General features: G+C 39.8%; 1 protein-coding gene across 3 annotated transcripts in view; it reads right to left on the reverse strand.

Moving 5' to 3' along the window:
- CLIC5 (chloride intracellular channel 5) overlaps positions 1 to 25934 on the reverse strand; it is a 93870-nt gene that overhangs the window by 31830 nt on the left and 36106 nt on the right. The window lies entirely within an intron of this gene.

Consider the following 25934-nt stretch of genomic DNA (forward strand, 5'->3'; position numbering starts at 1 on the left):
ACACAAGAATGGAGTTACTCCAGGATTCAGCCTTCATCAGCAGCTTGAGAAAGCAAGCCGGTGCCTCTCTGGAGGGCAGCTCTGTGTAAAAGAGATGTGTCCCTTGCAGATGGCAAGCAACATCCAGGAGACTGTGTATCCTTTCAACTGCTCTCATCCTTCTGGCACTGCCTGCTTTGTGGACAGACTAGAAAACTCAGGACAGGTTTCTTACTCTATTTAAGTCTGTGGACTGCAGCTGTTGTCAGCTCGACATCTGCTTCAGTGCAAAATGTGGGCTTTCAGATCTAGATTTAAACCCAAGCACCCTGGGCACTCACTCTTTCTTGTTCACATCCAGTAAAGCAACAGCCTCAGACACAAACAAGCAGATCCAGGCAGAAATCTCCATCTGAATCCTTCCGAGATTCAAGGCAGGTTTCAGCCATCATGTTCAGTCTGTTCCTATCTCTAGTACCTAATGAGTTGCCTACAAACCACTACAAAACAATAAAAAACTGCTAATGTTAGCATTGAGGAAACAGCTTATTTTTTCCTCTAAAAATTTATGGTCCTTAGCCATGCAAATTCTGACTTTGAGCCATGCAGGGATACAAATAACACTAGCTAAACTGAGCCAAAGCTGTGTCCAAGGACAACATCCTTCTACAATAATTATGCTTGTGGCCAAAGCTTTCAGGACGATAATGGTTTTGATAGATTTCCATTTTAATTTGTGGTGCCATTGTGTTTAAAAGATTCTTATAATCCTGGTGAAGCAACCAACCTTCCGCTGTTGACCCACATGGGTTGCATAACTGTATTTTATGCACACAGTGTGTGTCCAAGAACGGCTGATGAAAGAGCTAAGCAAATAATTTGCCCTTTTCCTTTGGAGAAAATACTATATTACTCTGTTTGCTCTCATAAATTTTATCTTATTAATATTCAAGCTGTGAGGTAGCATTTCTCTGTCTTAAAGAAGGAATCACTTCTAATTATTGCAGTTCTGTGAAACATTCACAGCACAACTAGAAACATTTTGAGATGTGTCCAGTTGCTACAAATTCAGGCCTTGTGCATGAAATGTTTATCTGAAAGATTTTCTGGTAAGCGTCGGGAACCTTTCTTATGTCTTGAACACAGCTTTTGATGATTCTGGATTTAAAAACAAATGCTAGATTTCCATCCACCAAAATATGGAAAGATTGTAGATTCAAGGCTTGGAGGCAACTCGTTCTAAAGTTTAGGGCTATATAATTTTTTTTTCTCTGGGTTCAGATTTTGTTTCAAACACTCAGACTCTAGAGGTGCTTGGATATGGGAGTACAGTTTGGCTGCACTTTTACCTGAAATTAAGGATCTGCAATATGCCTGGCACATGGCATATAAAGAACCAGCAAACAATGTGAATAAAAGCGTGGCATGACATGAGGATGAGCAAAAGAAGATGCATTTCCTCATCTGCCTGAGGTGTGAGTAGCCTAGTTCTGCAAAATTTTATTAATTAACTAGTTAGCTCTGTTCTGCAAATTTGATGGCAAAATAAAGACAATGTTACCATGGGAATACCAGGCACCACTGTATTGCATACAATAATTACTGTAAAGTCACATTTGTTGATTTGGCTTTGGGTTGTTAAACCATTGCCAAGAACTTTTAACTTCTTACCCTTCATGAAAAGAGGCAAATGCTATAGGAGAAAACAGCGATACGATGCCAGATTTACCCTTGGCTTTTTCACCATCTCAATCATAATCACACCCTTCATAATGGAGTTGGCTAACGCAGTCTATGAACAATATATTACAAACCTAAAATTTGAAGAAAAACAGATTGATGACTGAATTAGAGGGCAAAAGACTGTAAACAGAAGGGTTGACTCTCATCTTACCTTCTCTGGATTTACTTTGGCTCATAAATTCACTGATTCTGATTCATTCTTCACCTGACTCCCTACAAAGTGAGTGTAAAACCCTGCTTTGCCAAGTCCTGCAAATACTTTGGGAGGGAAGCATCCTGTCTCACAAAAACACGCAAAGCTGCAGCCTTCCCACAGGTCTCCATCCTGCATGGAGGCAATCTCCTGCATGTCATCATCACCCGCTTCTTGTGCTGCAAGTAACAACTTCATCTTTTTCAGGAAAAAGACTCATGGAGACCATTGCCCTGCTGCCTCTAATTATATATTTTCATAGAAAGCTCAAGGGCTACACAGATCTGCATCTTTTCACATGTTCTCCAAGGCAATGGTGAAAGACCTTCTCAATAACAGGGAGGACTAAAGTAGGGACAGAGCAGCTGAATGGCAAGGAAGAAAAAGAAGGGATGGGTCATGTGAAGCTAAGGGATGCAGAAGTCACTGGGGACAGAAGACGTGAAGTCTCGGAGAAATAAGGTTCACTTGGAGATCAAAAATAAAAATTGTGTAGTCAAACGAGGCCTCCAACAGCCCCAAATGGTCAAAATATCTTCCCAACACTTCCAAAAGAGTGGGAAACATTAATTGCTAGAGACATACTGGGAATAGACAGAGGAAATTCCAGAAACAAAAGATAAACTAAAGAAAAAGTACCGTATGATCTCTGTTCAGAGCTCCTGGATGTGGAAGCCAGGCTCATGATTTGGGTGGAGTCTGACTCATGGGTTTTGATCTCATGTGACTGGCATAACTGAAAATGCTACCACAAATCACAAGGCAAACTGGTGACAGAGGAGGGAACAGAACCAAAATCTCCCCAGCAACACAATTTATCCATTAAATTCAGTTCTTTTTTTCTGCAGAAATTACAGGCAAGGCTCTATCAGTTTTGTGAATCCATTCTCATTGCTTCTAAAAGCAGTTAGTAATTCAACGTTCAGCACTCTGCAAGAGCAAAACTTTAGTAGGTAATAACTTCAAAGGCTTATCAAAGTGTCTCAAGATCCCTTGTGAAGTCTATTAACTCCCAGGAGGAAGAACACAGACTTCCCAGATTTAGTCACTCTTAGCTTTAAAGAAAAACAACTTGCTTAAAGCACCCCAGTAGTGCCTAAATACAAGTTTATTATGTATCTGTCCAAGGTTAAGCGCTCAGAAATGCAGGAATTAAATAATACCTTCACCAAGATCAAGAACTCAAACCGTGGATGGAAAGAAAAGAATACTTGACAAGCTAGAGAAACACCATTTATCCCTGTTGTTATTCACAAATCAGCACAAAAGCTTTCTCACGTAGGTTCCCTGAAGCACAGCAAAAGTGATCAACCATTTATAAAAGGAGCAAGTTGATGATACATGCACTCTCCCTGCCAGCAACACCAGATATTTCTGATTTAATGGTTTCAGCTAGGGAAAGTGGCTTTGTGGGCACTAGGATCAAGGAAATAGAGTTTTTCAAGTGCTGCGTAAGTCCCAAAGCTGTGAAAGGGAAGGGCTTCAGAACCTCCTTCTCCCTATGGAGAACGACGTCACCTTCCAGGTGAATTTGCTTTTCAAGGCAAATTCCCAGAGTGACTGTGGAACAGTAAAACAGATTAGAGGATTTGCTGAGTAAGGCTCTTCAGCCAATGCTCATCCCACTGAAATTTAAGTGAGATGCCTAAGGGGAGGTCACCTGTGTGGGCATCCAAAAGATGAATCTTTCACTTTGACTAAACCTGATGAGTGTCTGAATTTAGGTGGGATATATGTGGACCCTAGCAATAAAAAAGCCTGGAGTTTGTAGAGGCAGAGTTTCTAGAGAATTATTTCGCTCTAGCTTGGAAACATCACTTTCTGCCCCCTTTGCTTCACACAAGCTTACTTTTATTAGTTTACCTACTAAAAAAATAGGCTTTTCTACTTAATCTCCAGCTGTTAGGGTGCTTCACACCAACTAATGCAAGGTCTTGCCCTGGAACTCAGTATAATCACATCAGGAAAACCCTAACATCATACCAGCTGCTTGTCTCTAACTGAGTAATGGCAAGAATGAACAAGATGTTTTCCTTTATTATTTATAAGTTGCTACCCCTTAAATACTTCAACTATTTTTAATGAAATAATTAAACCTTAAAGATATTTGTGTGCACAAGTGGGGGATGTACCGACACATTACTGAGGAACAAAATTAAGTAGGTTTCAGGAGTGGGGGAGAGAAAAAAAAAAAAAAAAAGTCTTGGTGATTTTATGAGCTTGTGCGAAGTATTTTTGTGAAGTAGCGGAACTATCGAGAGACTCCAATCACTGCACAGCATAGCTGAACGACGTGAACAGGGAGATCTCCTCAAGTTCAAGGTAATACTTTGCCATAAACAAAATAACTGGAATAAATTTCCTAACTTCTTCCAAAAATACTCCACCTGGTACATGCACAGTGACTGCAATGCATACAGACAACTGTATATTATTTTAACTAACCCTAAGGTGGGAGGAGAGCAAGTTTCATTTCCAGTTATTCCCAAAACATAGCAGCTTTAAAGCAATATACCATCCCTAATAACGACTAAGAATCTAGCTTACAAATGGCAGCACTGGAAGGAGTTGTGTATCAGAAAGCAATGTGTTTTTTTCCAGGAAAATAATATATTTAGGGTTATCTATTCTCCTTCTCCTTTCATTTTTCATTGCATTGAGGCCACCCTGCACAATGGTTCGGTGCTCTCTTAGACTCTGGGGTAAAGTAGGGAGATATTTCTGATGACACTAAAACACATTTCTTTTTCCAAACGATTTTAACAAGTTAGCAAAAGCAGGCAGGCTAATTCACCTCAGTGTTTCCCATTAAGGATTAAGGAGGGATTTGATTTCATCATCCCTACAATCAAAATCTAGACTCACATTACACATGGTTACACCCTCTGTTTTAAAACTGGGAAAGTGCCTGCCTTTTGACACTTACCCTCCTCATGCTCAGAACCCAAAGGAGAAGTGAAAATCCTATTTGAAACACAGAGCAGGCCAGGAAATATCCTATTTATTGTGCCATTTAAAAAAAAAATATATCTGTAATTATACCACACACACAATAGCACAAATCTCCATTGTAGGGAAAAATCATTGGCTGCAACATGAGATCAGACATGCCAAGGTATTCCTTTAGTAAGGATCTTTTTTTTTCTTTCCAGTTTCTTGTCTCTTTTCTTTCACAACTTCTCATCCAAATGTAAAAGCCAGTAAGCTGTTTGGAGTGCCACCAACGGAGAGACAAGCTAAGAAGTGTATATTCATAGAGCAGCACTGGTAGGTCTCAAGTAAGAAGTAAATCTTGTAGCACAAGTCCTGTGTATCACAGGACACTCTTGTTGACTGTGGCTCTGGTTCAGGAAAGCGTTTAAGCATGTGCTGAAATACATCCCAATTCAGAGGAAGTATATGCTTAACTTTAAGCATGTTCTTAAGTCCTGATGATTTCAATGGGACTTAAGCACATACTTAAGTACTTTCCTGAATGGAGGCCTATAACAACAGTAATAAATTTGCTGTGCAGCATTTTAACTTCATTGGACTTCTTCCGAGATTTCATTTTGCTAGGAGAAATTCTGAGAAGCAGCCTTCCAAGGGAGGGCAGGATAGAGCAGAAATATATTCCTAAGCACACACACATGGAAATGGAGCATGTGCATATATGTCAAATAAAAATAGAGCATTTGCTAGAAAGACTGTCAGGGTAGTAACAAAACAAAAAGGAAGTGGTGAAATTCTTTAGCCAGCTCCCCAAAAGCCAGCCAAAATGTTGTCCAAGTTTGGCATACATACAGTCGTATATTATAGATGTACATAAGCTTAACTCAGGTCTGCACTGCCAGCCAATTTGAAGAGAGCTGGCTTGTTACATTCTGTTCAAACTGGCTGAGCAGCACGTCAGTGAAACTGAGGATCTCCAGAGAGCTGTTGTTGCACTTCTGAGGTCTCTGCAGTTCTGGAGAAGATGCATTTGTACTCTTGAGACATTCTGAATTTTCAGGAGATGGAATTGCAAGTTGGAGACCCCACAGGTATCAGTAGTTAATACATGACAAGTATTTTCTTTAGGTTTGGTAAATCATTATTTTCCAGCTTTTTATATTCACATGAATGGCACCATGGGCGGGAAGGGATCAGTCATACAGGTCAGCTGCTGCCTGGGGATCCTTTCATGATGGCTTAGGATAATCACAGTTAAAGACCAATTGACTCAAGCTGGTCCATGCACCTAGGGCAAAGCAGATTCATCTGCCACATCAGCTGAGGTCCTGATAGCAGCATAGCAGCATGCACAGTGATCAACCTGTACAAATAGGTCTCAGTTTTCCCCAAGAGCTTTGTCGGAGCCACTAGCCACTGCATGTTCTGCATGAAATATGTTTTGCTTTGAAATAAATTTTGCGATGCCTGAGAACTCCAGTCAGTCACGTGCAGTTTGGACTGAGAAAACTACAGACTCGATGCAGGTAAATAGTCTTATCACATGAAAATGACTCATGCTATTCCATCACCTTTTCTGCTTTCTTTAAAGAACTAAAGGCACATGACTTGACCAATATCAACAGAGCAGGAAAGCACAGACTGGTCTGACACCCTAGACTAAGAAATTATTTTGTTCTCATTTATATTTGTAGATCCCCTACTTAATTGCATGTGTCCAACTTAATAAGAAATTGATAGTTCCTACTTCCTTTGATTATCTACTATAATGAAACTTCCCACACCAAAACATACACAGAAATACAAACACGGGGGGGTGTGGGGGTGTGGGTACGCAGGAGTATACATATATATAGATATAGATACATGCAATAAGGCTGGAACCAATGTATTTTTTTTCTAGGAGACCATGATCCAGCATTCTCTGCTGTGAGGAATTTCTGCATACCACATCTGACTTTCACATGGTCATGTACAAAGGAAAAGCCCCCAGAAGAGGAAGAATCATTAAGTAATATCAGCAGTATTGTAGAGACAAACCACATATAGCACGTCCTTATGTTCTTTTAATGTCAGCAAAATACCAGATAAAGGATGGGTGGTAAATGCTGCCTGACATTTTCAAAGTGGCTAGCACTTTTAGATCCTATGAGACAATTTGAAGGCAGCTGACTTCTCATAAGTATCAACTCTCTACACTTGGAAAATCAGGCCATAAGCCACCCAGAAGGAATAAGCTGTTTTTAAAACTCTTAGTAAGAATTTTCTAGATTTGCTTTGGGAGTATCACTGACTGTGATCTTCCTGAGCAACTAGACAAAAAATTAAATGTTGAAAAACAAATCTCCATTGGAAGAATATTCTTTTGAGGAGCACACTTGGAATTTGACAAATACCTGGTGAAGATGTGCAGTGCTTTGGCTGTACCACCTCGGAAATATGCCCGGAGTCCTGGTCTTTGGCTACCCCTGCAGTCCAGCTGAGGATGGGCAGGGTACTGGGACCATGCAAAGCTGTAAGAGCACAGGGTCCTAATGTGCAGCTTGCACAGGACTCTCAGGGTTCCTGGCTGCCTGGCAGCCCACCCACCAGCCAGAATTTCCTTTCAATGTCACTGACTTATCTCAGTTTCCCTCCTTGCAGAAAACCCACAGCTTCTGTTCAATAACACTGTGAATGTTTCAAAATGTGTTGTTTAGACTTAGAACAATTCAGACCAAAATCATGAAATTCTTCGAAGCCCAAAATTGCCATTCTCATCCCAGCTCTCGTTAGCAGATTATGCAAAAAGTTCACGTGCTTCTGGACACAGTGGATTGGAAACATACATGTGTCTTTCTTGGCTTGATGGCCAAATAGCAATCAACTTTTACACTTCTTCCTGAGCCTTTTCCAACCTAATAAAGTAATTATTTTCCTGTCACTCACCAGTATCACGGCACAGGATCCTCTGTACCCACATTAGCCACTGGATGTAATCACAGAGAACAGCTTTTAAAATCTTTGCTTTTTTGGGGACCTATCAATAATTCACTGTGAGTGAGATGCCACAGGAGCAAGAAAAGAACTCAAGAAATGACAGGTATATAAGCTTAACATATAGAAAGATACTGGAACAAATGATTAAACGGTAAGCTCACAAGTGCGAGTGGAAATGTAAAGTTGATAAGAGAATAGGGACTTATCAGGAACAAATGACATTAAACCAAGCAAATTTTGTTCTCTGACGGAGTACCCAGCACAGCGGGTAGGAAGGAAGCAGCAGGTATCTAGAAGCTGGCTTCCGTAAGGTTTCCAGCACAAGTTCCAGACTGTGTTTTCATAAACAAAGTAGGGAAATAGGACCTGTATGAAATCTCTGCAAAGTACTCGTATGAGTGGTTGAAAAAATACTTATGGAGTAGTAATAATAAAGTTTTCTGTTAGTCTAGAAACACACAACAAATAGAGGTACCGTAAAGGTCTACAACGAGGCGAGTCATATTTAATGTTTCCATTAGCAAAATGGAGGAAGGAATAGACAGAACCTTACAAAATTTCCTGACAGCAACAAACACAGAGAGGTTATTAGTATTTCTCAGGAGAGGAGTAGACTCCAAAATAATGCTGAGAAGTTGGAAAACAGTGTCCAAAAAAACTTAAATGGAATTTAGGAAATTAAAACTCAAGGTATAAAATGTAAGAAGAACAAAATCTGATGTACCAATGCAAGATGAGGAATAGCTGGTGAGGCTGTGAGGATGAAGCAAAGGAGTTTTTACATCAATCACAAACAATATGAAACATCAGCATATGCATCTACAAGCAACAGTAACAAGATAATGTGATGTACAGATGATGTTCTACCACTGCATGACAGTCCTCAAACATATCTAAGACTGTTTTACAAAGAGGATGATGTTCCATTGTTGCTCATGCCCACAGAGGATAGGATTAAGTATTTTGCTTAATCTGCAACAATAAAGCTTTTTTGGGGGAAAAAATCCAGTGTAATTATAGGACTAATGAAACACAAAGCAGGCTATCTAAGGAGGTTGTGTAAGCTGCATTAGCAGAGGTTTTGAAAAAAATCAAAAGGAAAAAAGTTGGTAAAACTGTCTTGATTTATTCCATCCTGCTGCAGAGCAGAGAGGGTGCATAGGATGTTTTTAAAATCCTTTCTAACAGTATATATTAGTGACTCTGACATTAAATTTGTTCTTGCTGTTAGTGTTAGATGCTTGGTGGCACAGACTTTCGCGTTCCTCTGACCTGCACAGGATGAAGTCTGGCCCCAGTGAAGTCAATGGGAATTTTGCCTGTGATTTTGACGCAACCCAAATTTCACTCATAGGTTTAATGGCCAGAAGGGACAATTACAATGTTTTTTCCTGACCTTTTGCATAATACAAACACAGATTTCACTCAGCCTGTAGTCAATATCTTGCGGTGGAACTAGAAGGTATGTTTTGAAAGGTTTTTCGGGATAGACATATGTGAGACATAGAGTGGTAGTAAAATCCCCTCTAGCGGAGTATATTTGCAGTGCAGGGTGAAGTTCCATGGAATTCAACCACAAACATCCAATTTGTAGGATTTTGCTAAAGGTAGCTAACTTGCCCCATCCCTTATATATGTAACTTCTTTCTTTTTTTTTTTTTAATCTACCGGTTGCATTCTGTATGTGGGTTTAAAGTGCTAGAAGGAACCTCAGTCACAGAATTTGGGGAGTCAGGCCTCAGTGGTACTCAGTTGGTAAAGATGCTCAATCAACTGCTACTTGGTTATCTTGGCTACAACACTGTATCTCATAGGAAGAGGTGAGGACTTTGAACAAGAAAGCCATAAATCCTTTTTTAAGACAAATAAACTTGTCATGCAACATATTCATACCAGATGGCTGTTCATGCCCTGTATATGCAGAATGCAGCTCCTACATTTTGGAAGCTTATGCCTATAGGGTCATACTCTCGTTTTGGCCTTTTGGTGCCACAGCTATTAATGGATTATAGTCTAATACACTTGATCTAATTCTGTAACAGTCAATATTCCTATAAAATATTCCCACTATTGATGAATAATCCACTGACTTCAGTGAGAGCAGAGTCATGCCTTGGATTCACTAGTTTCTTTCTAATAAGTGATAAAAACCACAAGTGGGTTTATGGGCTCTGGAGAAAGAACCTGGGAAAGAATCTGGTTTAGCTAATCACAAAGCACCATTTCCATTTATAATTGTTTCAAATATTGATGATTCTATATCCTGAGAGCTCATTAGAGATGTAAAATATCATTCCTCCAGGAAAACTGCAGAAAATAAAATGAGAGATAAATCATTGTCAAGAGGTAGCAATGCAAATTATGGTAGAATTATTCCTGCTTCTAGCAGAGATCAGGTGCAAATAAGGAGTCGTTTCTCCAAAGAAAGCTCTATGCAGATCTCCAGTTCCCATTACAGTACCAGAATCCTGCATACAGTTTTTCTTGTAAGAATTAAATCTGTGCACATCTGGAATCTGAACGTCTGTTAACAATCTCTGAGCCAGGGACAGTAATCTGGTCATATAGTATATTCTGCAAATGTTGATGAATTGCAGCCAAATTTCCATGCCTCTAAGCAACGTATTGAACTAACAGCAGCCAGGTGCTGAAAGTTAATGCTGAACCTGAAATCAGATCCAGGGCTGAATTATTTATTGAAATTCCATGACTTTCATTGCACTATTAGAAGAAAGAGTAACTTGCAGGCACTAGAAATAAAGGTCTGAATGGTGGGGTGTTACTGATAAGGGCATCAGCTGACCCCAGTGTGGGCCATAATCTACCCTTGATGGTCTCATTTGGTATCTTATTTAACATCATAAAACTACTCTTCATCATTGACTTTAAGCAGGATGAAAGAGCAATCAGTAACTCTCAGGAGCTATCCTGCACTGGCCAGGACTTGGTCTTTCTGTCTCCTTTTGCATCTCCGCAGTTGGCAGTGCTGCACAGGGTTTGAGAGAAGCTTCGTCCCGAGATGCGTTGAAAGTTTATGACCTTCAACTGAAAGCATGTCAAGTCACATTGCAAAGGAGCAGCACATTGCAGGCTCAAACTAGACTTTGGTTTGATGTTTGCATCTCAGTCTGACTTCCCAATGCAACCCACAGTACCTTGAATAAAATAATTATTTGTTACAATATCACCAGCATATGGACCAAGCCTTACTGCCATGAGAATACAAATGTAATATAAACTGTTTTTCTGGTTCCCAGGTACTCACAGAGAAATCATTACAGAGTTTAGTGGATATTGTATCACCTTTATTATTTTCTTACCTGCCACAACTGCTGTTTTGTTCATCTGATCATTTACACAGACATATAGTCAAATTTAGCCATTAAAGGGGTGTTACACTACAAAGTAGTTTTTTCCGATAGCCATCTACAAAGGAGGGGAATGTGACTTTCTCTGAATATTTCATTAAACAAGAAACAGCGCAAGTTCTGAGTTTGTATATGTAAACACCTGCAATGAAAACAGGAGTCTAAGACATACACACAAACAGCAAGCAAACATTCCTTGTGACTCATCTAAAAGCCGAACAATTTGTGTTTTCAATATCAAATGCTCAAGAAAAAACCCAGTGATGCTATCCAAAAGCTACTGAGAAATTTTGCATAAGTGTGTATAGCAGTAGAAGTGTAATTTGCAAGTATTTTACAGTACTGACTTCTGAAACTAATGTGTGACAAATGTTGTAAATGGAAAAAATTAATTTGATCAGTGAGTAGAGTTTGGATCACGTTTCTTGTCTACTCACTGCCTCAGTGCAGGATGATTTCTTAAATCTCTGTGTCTATACAGTTCAGGTCAGTTTGAAATGCTGCAGTCATGCTGCTTTACAAACTTCCCACACAAAACAGCTTTGGCAATTTTCTTAAAACACATTTTGACTTGATGCTCAGACTGAATTTCTTCTAGTTTCATTTTATCCTGATATCCAGCATAAAGAAAACTTAACTTTAAATGCTATTTATTAACATATTTTTTAGTTTTCTTCCCTTTATACAAAATCTTAAATATGCCATTACAATTTCCCTAGCAACTCTTACTGTCCTCTTGCTTCTGGGATACTTGACCATGCTGTCTATTCCAAATATATTTTTTTTTGTTCTATTCTCATCACTCCTGAGTCCCTCTCTCACTGAGGACCCTCATGCTCCAAGTGGAACACTCTCCAAGAAGACCAGCAGTTCCCCCAGCACAGTCATACAGCAAAACTCTTCACCAGCCTGTTCTTTCCTATCACACCTGTCCCAGAAGCAGTAGTAACCTCCCCAAACCTCTCTTGCTCTCTCTCTTCCCTCCACAAAAAAAAAAAAAAAAAAAAAAAAATCAATCTGATTTTTCTCTCATTTTATTTCCCCTGCCTTTCAAACACATACTTTGTTCACTGGCTTCACCAACCAAGTTGGTGACAGAAACACTGGTATCTGCCCCCACCTCCCATCCCTCCCATCCCTTCCCCTGACCATCCACTCTATTTCTGTGACATTGTCACCAAGCTGCCTTACTCAAATTAAACAAATCCCATTTGATATGGTGCAAATGGACCATGGCATGGGAACCATGCCTGGTAAGTCCTTTCATCCATTTATCATTAAGTTCATGAGAAGGTGCCACCTTCTCCTTCTCTGACAACACTCTCCAATCAAACTCTGTAAGTCAAATCTTTATTGTGCTTTTTCATCCAGCTTCATGATCCTGGAGACCTAATCACTGTTTGGCACTCTCACAAACAAGTTCTTTCTCACAGTTTTTCCCCTCTCAGGCTTAACCAAATAAACGCAAAATATTACCTGAATCTTCTTGGTCCTACTGTCTGTTCTACAGGAAAATGTTCACTTAACGGTCACTAAAATTTGTCACTACAGTTTTCATCTGTACACACAGGTTTGGGCTGATAAAGCTGGGTTTTGTGCTGTGGTAGGAGCACACAGCACTTCCTATGCCATGCGCGTGCTTCAGACCTAGACTTTATTCTAGATGGCTTACAGAGATTTCATGCTGTCAATCTACAATCTTTCTAGTCTTCTACGCCACTTCTATATATTTTATATTTATAGTTTTACATTTTATATTTACAGATTCATATTTTATAAAAACTATTTCACATTTTACATTTACAGATCTATTTTATATTTACAGTTTGTCATGCAATCTGTTAAGAGGCATGGTTAATCTGTTTCCCAGCATGGTTAATTAATTACAATACACACCTTACCACCATCTGATGCTCTACTCTTAAGACAGGTAACCTGGCCTAACCATTGTATCTAAAGCAGGGCTGAACCTCACCCTGCTCCATTTAACAAGTTTCTCTGGCAGCATTTTGGTTTACCCTGCGCTCCCGCTCAGAGAAGGTAGTGGTTTCCATTTGCAGGCTGTCAGTGAGCTGTTAGCCTGGCCAACTGCAGAACGCCATTCCAACCCCACACACCAAGCAGCCGCCAAGAAAAGCTTATTGGAACATCCAGGTTAATGAGGTAATTGAGAAACTAGCATTGGGCAAGAGAATTTCTGAAAGTTTTATATACGTTTGTGTACAGCCAGGCCCAATTCACACAAGCACCTGAACAAGCTCTGAAGAATTAGCCATTTTTTCATGTTTACTTATAATTTGCTCTGACATGGAGATTTTTTTCTGTTGTCATGAAACATCAAGCGTACAGGTTGTCCTTGAAAAACAACAAATACAGAAAAATCCTATGAATTCACACTTCCAATGAAGAGCTTAAACATCAGTCAGTACAAAACCCCTCTTTCAGACAGCATGCCACACCATGGTTACTAACTGCACTCTCACAGATCCTGGATATGACTTTAAATAAATGTTAAATAAATATTTAAACACACAAATTTAAACTAATAAGCTATTTAAATAATTTTTAAATAAATTGACAGTAATAATCCTTGGTGCTCGGAGTGGAAGAGATGACTAGGGGCTAATTATGAAAAGCCCTTCTTGCTCATGGGAGCTGCAGCAAGGTGCTGCCACATGTGCAGACATAGCTAGGAGCAGTGGCCAAGGTCAGGGGAAAGAGGCATTTCCTTCTCCTGGAAAAGAAAATTGATGTTTCAAGGTTTGTCTCTTTGTCAGGGGAGTGGGACTGCACTTCCTCTAAGTTCCCCTCTGGGTCCCATCCTTTCCAGGCTCTTCAAGGTTGGACCTGAGCAGCTGTCTACAGTCAGCACTTTTAAAAATTATTATTTTTCTTGTAGAATCATCTCTTTCGAAATAAATATCAAACCATCAGGCAGAGATTATTCTCAGCCCAGTAAGAAGATGAAGTGATCCCATAGACACATATTGTAGGGCTGCTGGTTTCAGCATACCAGGATGGGCAGGTAGATACTTCCCAATCTGAAACAAGTCTTGCTGCATGCATGTTCATTTGCCTTTATTACAGACCAAATAGTGAGAAATAAGACTTATGGGGTGTAGGAAAATAGAGCTTAACTGTGGGACTCAGATATATTTGCTTTAAAAAAGAAAACAAAACCAAAAATTCAAAGTTAGAGCACCTCAATATACGGAAGTAAATATTTCCATATAAAGTAAAATGCAGTAAAACAAGGCAAAAATACCATTCCTTATCAGATTGCATGGGTGAGTCAACAGAGAAGAAAAGTAAACTAAAATTATTCAAGTGATACTGGAAGTCTGAAAAAAGCCTTCACAACAAAGGGTTTTGGAGTACTGGATCCCCTTGGCATGCTCTGAGCGTTTAAAAGGACTGGGCACAGAATAACAGCTAACACTGCTAGTCTGAGAGATCCTGTAACCTGCAAGAATATTCATGATTCAACCCCCCTTCATCCAGGAAGAGCATTTTTTAAAATACCATAAATAAAATAAACAAACGAAACAGGTCCTCATTTGCACACTGAATCAGCAGCAATGGCTCATCACAAAACACTGGGCAGTGAAAGAAAATAATTTCCTCCCATGATATGCATTCGTATCTATTTGAAGCTGCCCATTCAGCAGCTAAAAGCAAAAGGAAAGCAGTAACACAACGTGCCTGTTGACCCACACAAATTGAATCACAATCTAGAAAAACACCGTCAACAATAGCGATGATCCATCGGGGCCGGTTTCTCTGATTTCCACTTGTTTCGGACAATACACAGGTACAGACACGCACCAGCACCCAGAACCACAATAGCTATATGCGGTGGCTGGCAAGGTTCAGGATGTTTATTTGGGTGTCAAAATGTCACAGGGAGGACAAGCTTGGCAATTGATATAAAGAAGCCTCTGCCCAACCATTCAATTCAGTATTTTTTGAGGAGTTAAACCACAACACTTGAGTAGCTTTTAAAGTCATTTAACTATGTAAAGAAAAAAGAAGAGCAATTTTAGCTGGACAAGCTACCAGGCTACACAGATATGAAAATGGATGTTGGTGCAAATGTTTCACAGGACATGAAGCCAAGGCAGAGAAATGTGGCATGACTTAGGCAACAGCAGACAGAAAGGGAATTCTCATATCTCTCAGTTTTACCTCTTCCTTCATCTCAGCCTCTAGGTCTGACCCATACTGACACAGCATATGGAGCCCTGGCCAAGCCAGCATCTGCGCAGTCTTTGGAGGCCCTTGTGAAGTCTGGCCCTCGCATATCCAGACAAAGACAAACAATCACATATTTAACCACTACCTGAATCAATCACATCCCATTATCACACCCAGGATACCCAGAGACAATTTTAAGACACGCAAGCAGCCTCTGAACATCATTTCTGCTGGCCTGGCTTTGACCAAATTCAACACAGAAATCAAAGATTTTTTCTGTGCTTGAACCAAGCCCTGTTCTGGTTTGCTGAGATATCTTCCATCACAACACCTTCCTGGTTTGTAGGTTTTGTGGCCTGTTTATTGCTGCATTGAGTCTAACTATATGTGTTTCATTACAGCATATCTAGTCTTGATCTGAACCAGAAGAAGAGAGGGCACGACTTCTTTGGTGGTTCATTCCAATGGTTAATCACCTTTACAGTTACTGTTAAGCTTATTTCTAACTCAAGTATATCTGACCTTAACTATTAATATGTCTTGTTATACTTGTTACCGCTATATTAAAAAGCCCCCTACAGATACATTTAATATTGCAGTCATTTAGTCTTTTACTTAAATGAGAAAGACTGCCTTAAAGATGGCAACCTTAAGTATTTTTTAAGCCTTAAAATTATTCTTCTCTACATCTTTTCCAACATCGTAACACACATTAGCTCTGCGTGCATTTAAAATCACCAGCCAAAAGATAATCTAAACCTTGACCCCACACTACTAATAGCAAAGGGAAAAAAAAAAAAAAAAAGCATAGTTGTGACTAGCATAATTTGTGTATTTATTTTTGGAGAATTTAGTGTGAATTACTAAGCAGGTGTGGTACATGAACACTAAATCAGTCATGCTAAGTGCTGTACAAAAAGCAAAAGCACAAGAGCTATGCCTAAAGGATGGAGCAGGAGCACAGGACCAGAGTGGTACTGTATTTTTTATCTCAGGTACTGGGTTTTGCAAAGAGAACCATGCTCAGAGACATCTGCCGAAGCACGGAGCAGCCTACACAGCCTAGAACTGAGGTCTAGGTACACTTAATAGCTGTCAGCATCTACAAAGGTCATACTTCTCTTATCACCCTGTGTTTTACTACAAAGTATTAAAAAAAAAAAAAAAGCAAACAAAACCCACAACAACAAACAAACCACAACTTCTAAGCATTAAAAACCTATGCTAAACTATCTTTTATGAATTGCAGACACTTGTTGAGCTTAGCTGTTAGAAATTTTTTGAGATGGGAGCATACAACTCCATGGATTGGCTCTCCATACTTTGAACTCCACCGCTAGCCTGCAGCAGCACACACTCTTTGGAGGTGATTAACCCTTTTCCAATCAGTAGAGCACTATACTTACATGTCTTTATTAACAGCAGAAGTTAGAAGACTTTATATCTGCTTTGGCATCTTCATGGTTAACAGAAAGGGAAACTAAAGCCATACATAAATCAAGCAAACTTCCTCTGTGTGTAAACTCCATTCCCAGTATCATGAACAGGTATTAACACCTGAATATTGGTGAATGGTGAACTGAGTCATGATATTTTTCTCTTAGAACAGAGGAAAAAAACAAATGCAAAAGAATCAACAAAAATAGTCAAAAAATGTTTTTTTTACAGCCCAACTTACATAAGGAAGAAAATTACTATTTCCATATTCAATCTTTGCAAGTTTTACATGTGTGAAATTCAAGTTTTACAGAATTTAGAGCGAATGAAAATCATCTTTGGCCTTGAATATTAGCCTTTCAACATTCTTACTACATTTTGTATCAAGCACATACAGGTGAATGCCATGAGCTTCTGTCATCTGCTTTGCACAGAAAATTATTGACTATCAAGAATGAGGATTTAGATGAGCAAACTATCACTATCTGAACAACTCCATCCTTAATATAATGTCAATTATGCCAAAGTAGCTATAGCAGGGATAGGTTTGATGACTCCTGTCCTACAAAGGCATTAATAAGTTATTACGACACAACCCTCCTGAAATACATTTCAGTTAGTGCTTCATCTCAGTTTTATGCAGAGTTGCCAAAAATACATATAAAGGAGCTATTTCAGCATCCTTTGGCAATCAGGTACATGGGAAAAAACTGAAGAAGCATCCAAGCTCCAGATACGCAACACCCCTTAGGCAGAAGTTGAAACAGAGTACCCTGGGGACCAACATAGAAACCATGCGGGATTAGGACGCTGGTATAAATTTCTGAGTCTGAATGCCTGTAAGAACAAGCAGAAAAAAACAGAGAAGGCGAAAAAGAAGGTACTACACAAGATGTCAGAGCCTGAGAAGGAAAAAGGAAGGCAGGGAAGAGTGGATAGGGTGCCAGCAGAAAGTAGCTTTGGCTCACCTGCTGCGAGAGGCAGCTCAAAGTGAGCTCCTCACCGCACCACCGCCAGCTGGGCACAGCACGATGCTAACACGGCTGCACAAATTCTGCGCTACAGCTAGCTCATGTCTAAACACTTATAAAGCACCCAATGGCCTGTTCCTGAGAGCAGACAAATGTCAAACATCCAATTTCCTTTGGTTTGATTTCTTTTATGTTCAGGAAATTGAGATTTTCAATTTACTTTGTCAGGAGACAGTTCTGTATTGGAGACCTGATCCCATCAGAGGATCCCATCTTTTCTATTTTAAGTGGTGCCCAGGATGCTGTGCTGGGATAAGGGTGAAGAACGTACCCTGCTCCCACAGTATGTCCACATCTGCTGCAGAAGGACTGGTATCAGCATTTTATCAAGGTGAGGAGAGCCTCATTAACTTGCCTTGAGTCACTGAAGGAGGCTGAAAAACGAAGAAGGAAAGCCTCCCAAGAACTTGGGCAGAAATCTTGTAACATTACTGAGCTTAACGTGTTGCAAAAATGTGCACGGCAGGACCTTTCCATGGTTTGATTAGAGCAGGACAAAAACCAATAAAAATCAGAGTTTACAGCTGGTAGGAGCTGTTGCTGTTGCTTTGTATTAAGATAAAGTGCTGAAGCACCAATTTGTTCATAGAATGGGAAGTAAAAAAAGTGTCGATTTGGATTTTGACAACACTGGGGCCATTTTAACATGGCAAAACTTTGCTATGCTGCATTACAGAATGATCTCAGATGCTTCGTGTCCCACTCCCTTTTCTGAGCACATCTCCTCTTATGACACTGTAGCTGTGCAATTTCCATGGTACACCAGTCACTGAATCAAAGAGGAATCTGTGTTGTACCACGGAATATCCACTCCAGCCAGTGAACACCACCACTAAAAAAGGATACACATAAAAGAATAAAATAAACACTCTAAAAGGTAAGTTACAAAATTATTATCAAGAGGGACAGAATAATACTCATTTACAAAGGTCATTTAATTTAACAGAGTCAGAGAAAACATCCTATGGACCCATTCTGCATTTATGTGTGAACTTGCAACCAAGTTGTGCAGCAAACAACAATGACATGCTGTAAAGGTAATCAGTTACAGAAAGTTCTACCCTTAGGTATTATTAGATAAAATTACTGGCTTTGGATCTTAAAAACACAGCTGAATATATTTTGAATTACTTTTGTTCCACTGTAATAATTTCCAACTCAGAAGTCTAATATAAAAAATCATGCCAGGAATACATGATGCAGATTAAACTCATCAGACGTATAAAAATGAAAGTTTTTTTTAACTCATAGCTCCAGATGTACATATATATCATTGTTATCGCATCTCGATAACTTTTACTGCATGTCAGCAATACAGAAGAAAGGCAAACAAACGGGAAGCGCAAGGGGCAAGGAGAGAAAAGGAGTAAGGATCTATTCTGGACTTCGTCCACATTAAACTTTACTGTATCAAACAAATCACTTCAAGCTATTTTCAAAGTACCCACTATAGCACTTTAGGTACCTGCTCTGATTTCCTGGTTCACGTAAGGTTTATAGATTTGAAGACAGTATGAAACCAGCGCAAAACCAAATCCTTCCTTATTCCAACTGATTCTCCCTACAACTTTGAGTCAGCTTTTGCTGGGGGGGCTGGGGGCGGGGAGGGGGGAAGTATCCTTGAAACCTTCTGTTATTCAGGTATGAAACTAACACAGAGACGTACAGCCCTTTAACATCTGTCTCACTGTTAAAAAAGAATAATTTGAAAAATCCACCAGAGCTCTTAGCTGCAAAATGGAAATACTAGTGTTTGTGTTACCTTTTTGCAGCATTGCTGGGATTATTTTGCTGGTATCTGCTGGATTTTGAAGAATCATGTGTCATACAAGAACTAAGTAATATTGTTGCTGCAATGATCAATATGTTATCCTAAACAATCCTTCAAACTGCATTTGACATAGCCACATGAACTGATACTAACATTAAACTCTGGAGCACAAGCAGACATACTTCCTACTGGCTCTCTTGGAAAGGATCCCTGTGTATTTTGGGGATGTTATGTCAAATGATCTCTGTGACATTTGCTGTTCTGGAATAGCTGCAGCAGAGCCATATATTGCCAATAAAAGTTTCCTGGGGACACTTACCAAAGCTTCACTGTCATCGCCGAACCATGACACAACAGCCTGTGAGCCTGACGAGATGTGTGCTGCCAGAGATGGAAAAAGAGCAATCTGCAGCTAAACATAGAGCACCCAAAGCGTACCAGTGACCATTTCTGAGTACCAGCAATAATAATTATGAATATCGCCAGTTCTTCATGCTAGAATTGAAACACTGTATTTACAATTTGACTATACAGCTCAGAAAAACTGGACTAAAGGAAGGAGGTAGTAGGCGGAGTTTTAACAAGACCTCAAATATACTTAAGCTGGCCTAACTCTGCTGCACGGAACCTAGTAGTACAAACCTGACTGGCTTTTATGGCCATGGGCTATCACCCATCCTGAAGGTTTCTGAAGCCTTATCCATTCGAATTATGGATCCAATTTATAAAGGCATTTCAAGAAATAGTTACACATATTCAACAAAGCATTTGAATGTGTTTCATTTTAATCAGATGTTTTGATCATAATTAACAGATATATTGATGCCATCAAGTTCAATAAAAAGCTGGTAGTCACAGCCATTTATATGAGGAAAAAAGAACAAACCAGGGAAGATACAGGCGTCATTCACCTTTAGCCACAGACTAACAATTAGATCATGAACTTAGGCAGAAGGAGATATAGTTGAAAATCCCTTCTTAACTTGAGATCCAGTTTCCCAAGCAATCCTGAAAGCATTTCAGACGAGGTTCAAGGTGGCACGGACAGTGATTATATCCCTGCCAAGGCCTTTTATAAATCTGGCCTGCTTAAACTATTCACTGCCTGTCTCAAATATTCCCACCAATGAGGCACTTGTCTTGATGCAAAACAAAATCTGCAAATGTACAGAGAGAAAACAGGCACACAGACGTACGGACTCTGGGTTGTATAACTCTGGCTAAAGCTTCTTTAAAGTATTGTTTTTCTTAATCACAAGGAAAAACAAGTAACTTGTAATTTTAAAACATTTGCTAGGCAGCTACTTGTTAATTTGTTGAATTTTTTTCTTTTAACAGGGTAAGATTAAAGCAGAATTAGATCTTGCCAAGATGGATCTTTTTCCCTTGGCTATTCTTTTTATTATTTTACTGAAAATGCCTAAGAAAAAGACCAGAGAATTAACTATCAGTCCAGGCATCATTCCCCTGATTTAACTGGCTCTGTAGTGGAGTTGCCATTAATTTGTGATTCAAATTTAGGAGGCCTGGCTCTCTTCTTGTGCCCATTTTATATATATACATATTTTTATATATATATATATATATATATATATGTAAAAATAAATATATGTATATATATGTAAAAATAAAAACTATGAGTTTCAAGCCAGTCACTCCTGAATTGAAAAGATCTAAGCAAGTTAGGAACTGAGGCATAATTACACTGAAATATCTGAGTCCCCCTGCACGGAGCATATGAAATATTTATAGATGTTTAAACAAGCCTAGTAAAACTATCGTCCTCCCAGCATATATTATATGCTGGTGTCTGGACTACTGGTAGATCTTACAAATTTGGCAACCTTAATACCAATGCACAAGGCCAGTACCCTAAAAGAGGAAACTTAGGCTGCTGATTATACACTGCCTCACCAAAATAAGTTTGGAAGAGACGTGAATCGTGGTGCCCATCACCTGCTCAACAGCTCTGAATGGATGAAAAATGCAAGATTCATCACAACCCCCATGCTCACACCACTTCCAAGGTGACAGATGAAGAGGGTCGGAGACTGCACACACTACGTGTCTGCTTCGTAGGGTGGCTATATCTCTCTCGAAACGTGAAAGGCTTGGCCAACCTCATGAGCAAGGATCCAAATAAATGTTATTGTCAGTCTTGGAACACCAGGCAGGTTGAACCACATGTTTCAGTATCATTATTCTTCCTTGTGCTTTTCTCTATTATTTCCTCTTTACCTAGAAAGTTTCAGTGAACATCGGAGTGATATTGTATGGAAGCCAAAAGCTGAGTTCATAATACCCATAATACCCACACTTCTCAAGAAACAGAAATTAACTTTGTACTTTGCAGATCTGATTGCAGTTTCTATTTATCATCAAAATACTTCTTGAGGGAAGTTTTTGAATCAAATAAATTACAAATAAATTACAGTATTGTTATAATGGGTGAAAAGGTTCCCGTCAAGTTCTCCCTCCCAGTTTATAAAGCTGTTACAGGATTTGATAATCCTGAAATTCTGAAAATGAAATCAGTTTTCTTATCAGTGACTTTTACTTTAAAACCACAGAAGCCTTAATAGTAGGGAATGATTGTTTACACCAGGAGTCACATTTTTATTTATACCTTCCTTTAAGACTATGTTACAGCAGTTCACCAAAATCCAAACCAGGGTTAGTTTGAAATCACTTTTCAGCAGAGATAACTTTTTTAAAAAAAATCCAGAAAACGCACAAAAAGAAATCCAAGAATGCCTAAAAAGAAATTTTGCACCTCCCTGGGATAATTTCTGGGATAACTGTGTCCAAAGGAGAGGAGAAGGCAGCTACACCCTCCCAAGAGCAGCAGCTCCTGGGCTTTTGATGGAGCACACTACCTCAGGATGACTTGCTTTGTCCTGGACAGCCAGGCTCTCTCACTGACCAATTCATTCAGGGGTATACATTTGGTGCCAAATCTTGCCATCACTTTTAAACGTACTCCTAAACAGACACCTAAAACTCCCCGAAATGAAACCATCAGAGATGACAAAGGGCTCACAGGTTCCTTGTGTGTCTATTTGCTGTTCCAGGGGACTGCGAGCGTCCCAGGACTAACCTCTTTGTGATAATCCTCTGACAAGAAATGACTGCAAGGGGCTCTACCAATACTTTGATGCTGCTAGTCCTTGAATCTTACCTTGGCTGGTACCATCTCCCTGAGACGGTGCAAATATACCATCATTGTGTTTGGTCTACACAACGCTCAGCTCCCGATGGAAGGAACAGGCTGAGAGCACTGGGTGCCGTTGGGCCTTTAAGTCTTCAGCTGGCAGACAGGAATATGTACAATGTCTGGCTCAGCAAGTGTGGAAGCTCAAGGCCTTTGAGGGGTCTCTCTTGCTTCTTATGCCTGCAAGCACCTTCACGTTTTCTCTAGATGGGTGTTGGGTGTGACTGTGGTTAAACGCTTTGTGAAGTAAAACCTTACACCTTTCAAGCAAAAGCTCTTGCACACCTGAGCTGATGAACTTATTCAGAATATTACTCACTCAATACCACAATGACTTGACTCCTTCCAGGAATAACTGCCTGCCAGCTCACCACACATTCTCCTACCACGATGATGGTACTACTGCCTTCTCATTGTCAGAAATAAAGATTAAAGTATATCTTGTTGTACAGTGTTTCTAAAGCAGGACAATTTTTAAAACGAAATGTACTTTGGACCACTTCTGTGGTTTGATTGCTTTGTTTTTCCTGCACATATTCTGAGCAATGTAAATAGACAGTCTTGCCTTTATCATGTTTTGTTTTTCCTTGTATACAACCTATCTCCCTTCAAATTAACATTCTAGATATTACGCATTGCTCTAATTCTGAAATGCAAGGAATATATGTCCAAACACCTGTTTCCACTGCAAAGAAATAAGCCATAAAAGTTCTGTGATCCTCCCATGTGGATTTTAATAGTCTGTATGTAAAAAAGAGCACCATTTCAGTTTAGTCATTACATTCAAGTACACAGGTGCAAGATTGTCAGGAAAAGCTAAATATACCTTCCATCAGGGTGTCATTTGTACAGAAGCACTTTGCTTCTCCAGCACACAAAGAATTACAATGAACCTGAGTTACAACAAGCTGGGTTAAGCACACAGCAAGCACTGCCTCCTGATGCTCACCTCCCCAAGGCTGCTGCTGCTGCTGCTGCTGCTGCTGCTGCTGCTGCCAGTGTCTCGCGCTACCGCGTATCAAGCCTTTGGCTCTGGCAGCTTCTTCTGATTCCTTGTCAAACAAGTTTAGAGAGGGGATTGCTGCTGGAGAGTTTCAGTGTTCACAAAAGGCCTGCTTACACAAACGGCAGGGCTGATTAAGGTGGCACCACCTCCCCAGCAGACCTCACCGTTCCTCAGCTCTGCCTGTTGTCACACCATCAGTCTGCTTGTGGCCTGCCCCACATTTGGCAGGGAAGCAGTGGTGGTGGGGAGCTACTCTCAATCGAGCATCTGGCAAGAACAAACACTCGTTCACAAAAAAAATATCTCACAGATCCAGGTTAGGGCACTGCTGAAATCAATGGGGATGATAACAAAAAGGTGTGATAACCGCTTAACCTGTCTCTGCCGTAACCGTTCAGCTAGCTGTGTCCTGGTGCTGCCCAGCCTATCTGCTTAGCTCAGGAGATAGCTAACCTGCATTAGGTTACAGCACAGCTCTTTTGTTTACAATTGTCTCCCTACTTGCCTTTCTAAGGCTCCTGCTCTCCTGGTTGTTAAATAGGAAAGGGAAATAGAGCAACTGTGTAACACCCACTTTTTTTAACCCAAGACAGAAACTGCTTTTATTAGAGACTGTATGGTTGGTGAAAAGCAGCCCTTTCTGGTTTATTTGTGTTTGTGGAAGATAAGATTTTCTGCCAGGCCACATCTACTGCCCCACATTTTTCTCACCCATCTCGGCATCTTCTGGCTCTGTGTTCATTTAAGGATGAGGGACAGCTTCCTCAAGAAAAGTATTAGCTCCAACAAAATCAAATGATGAAATGCTTATTGACCCCAACATCAGAACTTGCCTCAAGTGTGGTCCGGTATATTTCGATTTGCCACTTTTTCCAGTATCTCATCCAAAAGTTGCCACCTTTCTGTTCTTTCCAGCCTTCAAACAGACAGAGAAAGTGCTATCTCCTTTGTAGATTCTCTTCTGGATCAGCCTTCCTGTTTATCTTCCCTTATGGATATCCTATTCTTTTAGATTTCATGCTCCAGAAAAGTTTTCACCTGTTCACATTTCTCTTAAATCTCCTATTTTTCAGCTTCTAGGTCATCTCTCATTTGCATGTTCTTCTCTTTTTTATTTTCCAACTTCTGAGCTGTATAATTTTGTACTCTGGCTACATGCTTTAATATACAACTTTTTAGACTTTCAGTTAAATTAATGGCACCATTCCAAAACGTCAAGGTCTGCAGTTTTTCAACCTAAATGGAAAGTCTCCAGGAAGATACCAATTAATTCTTTTGCTCCAGTTCTACAAATTATGAGTTTTATGTGAGAGTCTCTATGCAATTCTGTAACATGCATTATGCAGGAAGTCACATTACTAAAAATGTTCTTTCTGGAGTTATAAATCTTTAGGTGATGGCATGGCTGAATTCAATACAGTGCAAATTTTTTCCAGTACCTTATGCATCCAGAACTTCCCACAATGAATCTGGGCAATGACCTTCACTTTTACAGCTGATACAGCCAAAGAACAATACGTATCACAAACATCCATATCAGCCTCTATAAAACAGTGTGGGCACTAAAACAAATCAGTAGCTAAAGGTTTGCGTTGCAGAATACATTTGTGATGACAAAGGGCCAAACAATCTAACAAACACTAACCTATTCCTCCATTAAACTCACTTTGGTAGAAAGAACTTGTGAGAGGCAAGGTATCTGGATGTATGGACCCATGCAGGTCCTTTCTGATACGTGAAGCTCTGCACAAAGGATCTACTGGGCATTTATAAACCAGAAATCCTTGTAAAATCTGCTTGCTAAGGACAAAGACCTCGATGCTGGCTCAGTCAGAAAGGCTGCACCTGAACTGACTGGTTTTGGAAGACACATGAAGTGGCCATGTATACACATCACGGATATGGCTGACATTTCAACTTACAGCCCAAAATATCCATCAGGGAGTACAAAACAATTATATACCTTCAACGTGACAGAAGGGAGGGGCTGGAATTTTCTTTCCCAATCAGTCAGTACTCTGTTTGCAAAGGGTTTGATGTAACTCCCGCATATTAATAATAGTCCTATTGATTTCCAGGGATCATTTAGGC

The sequence above is a fragment of the Falco cherrug genome, chromosome 6 (genome assembly GCF_023634085.1).
Source record: "Falco cherrug isolate bFalChe1 chromosome 6, bFalChe1.pri, whole genome shotgun sequence".
Lineage (NCBI taxonomy): Eukaryota > Metazoa > Chordata > Aves > Falconiformes > Falconidae > Falco > Falco cherrug.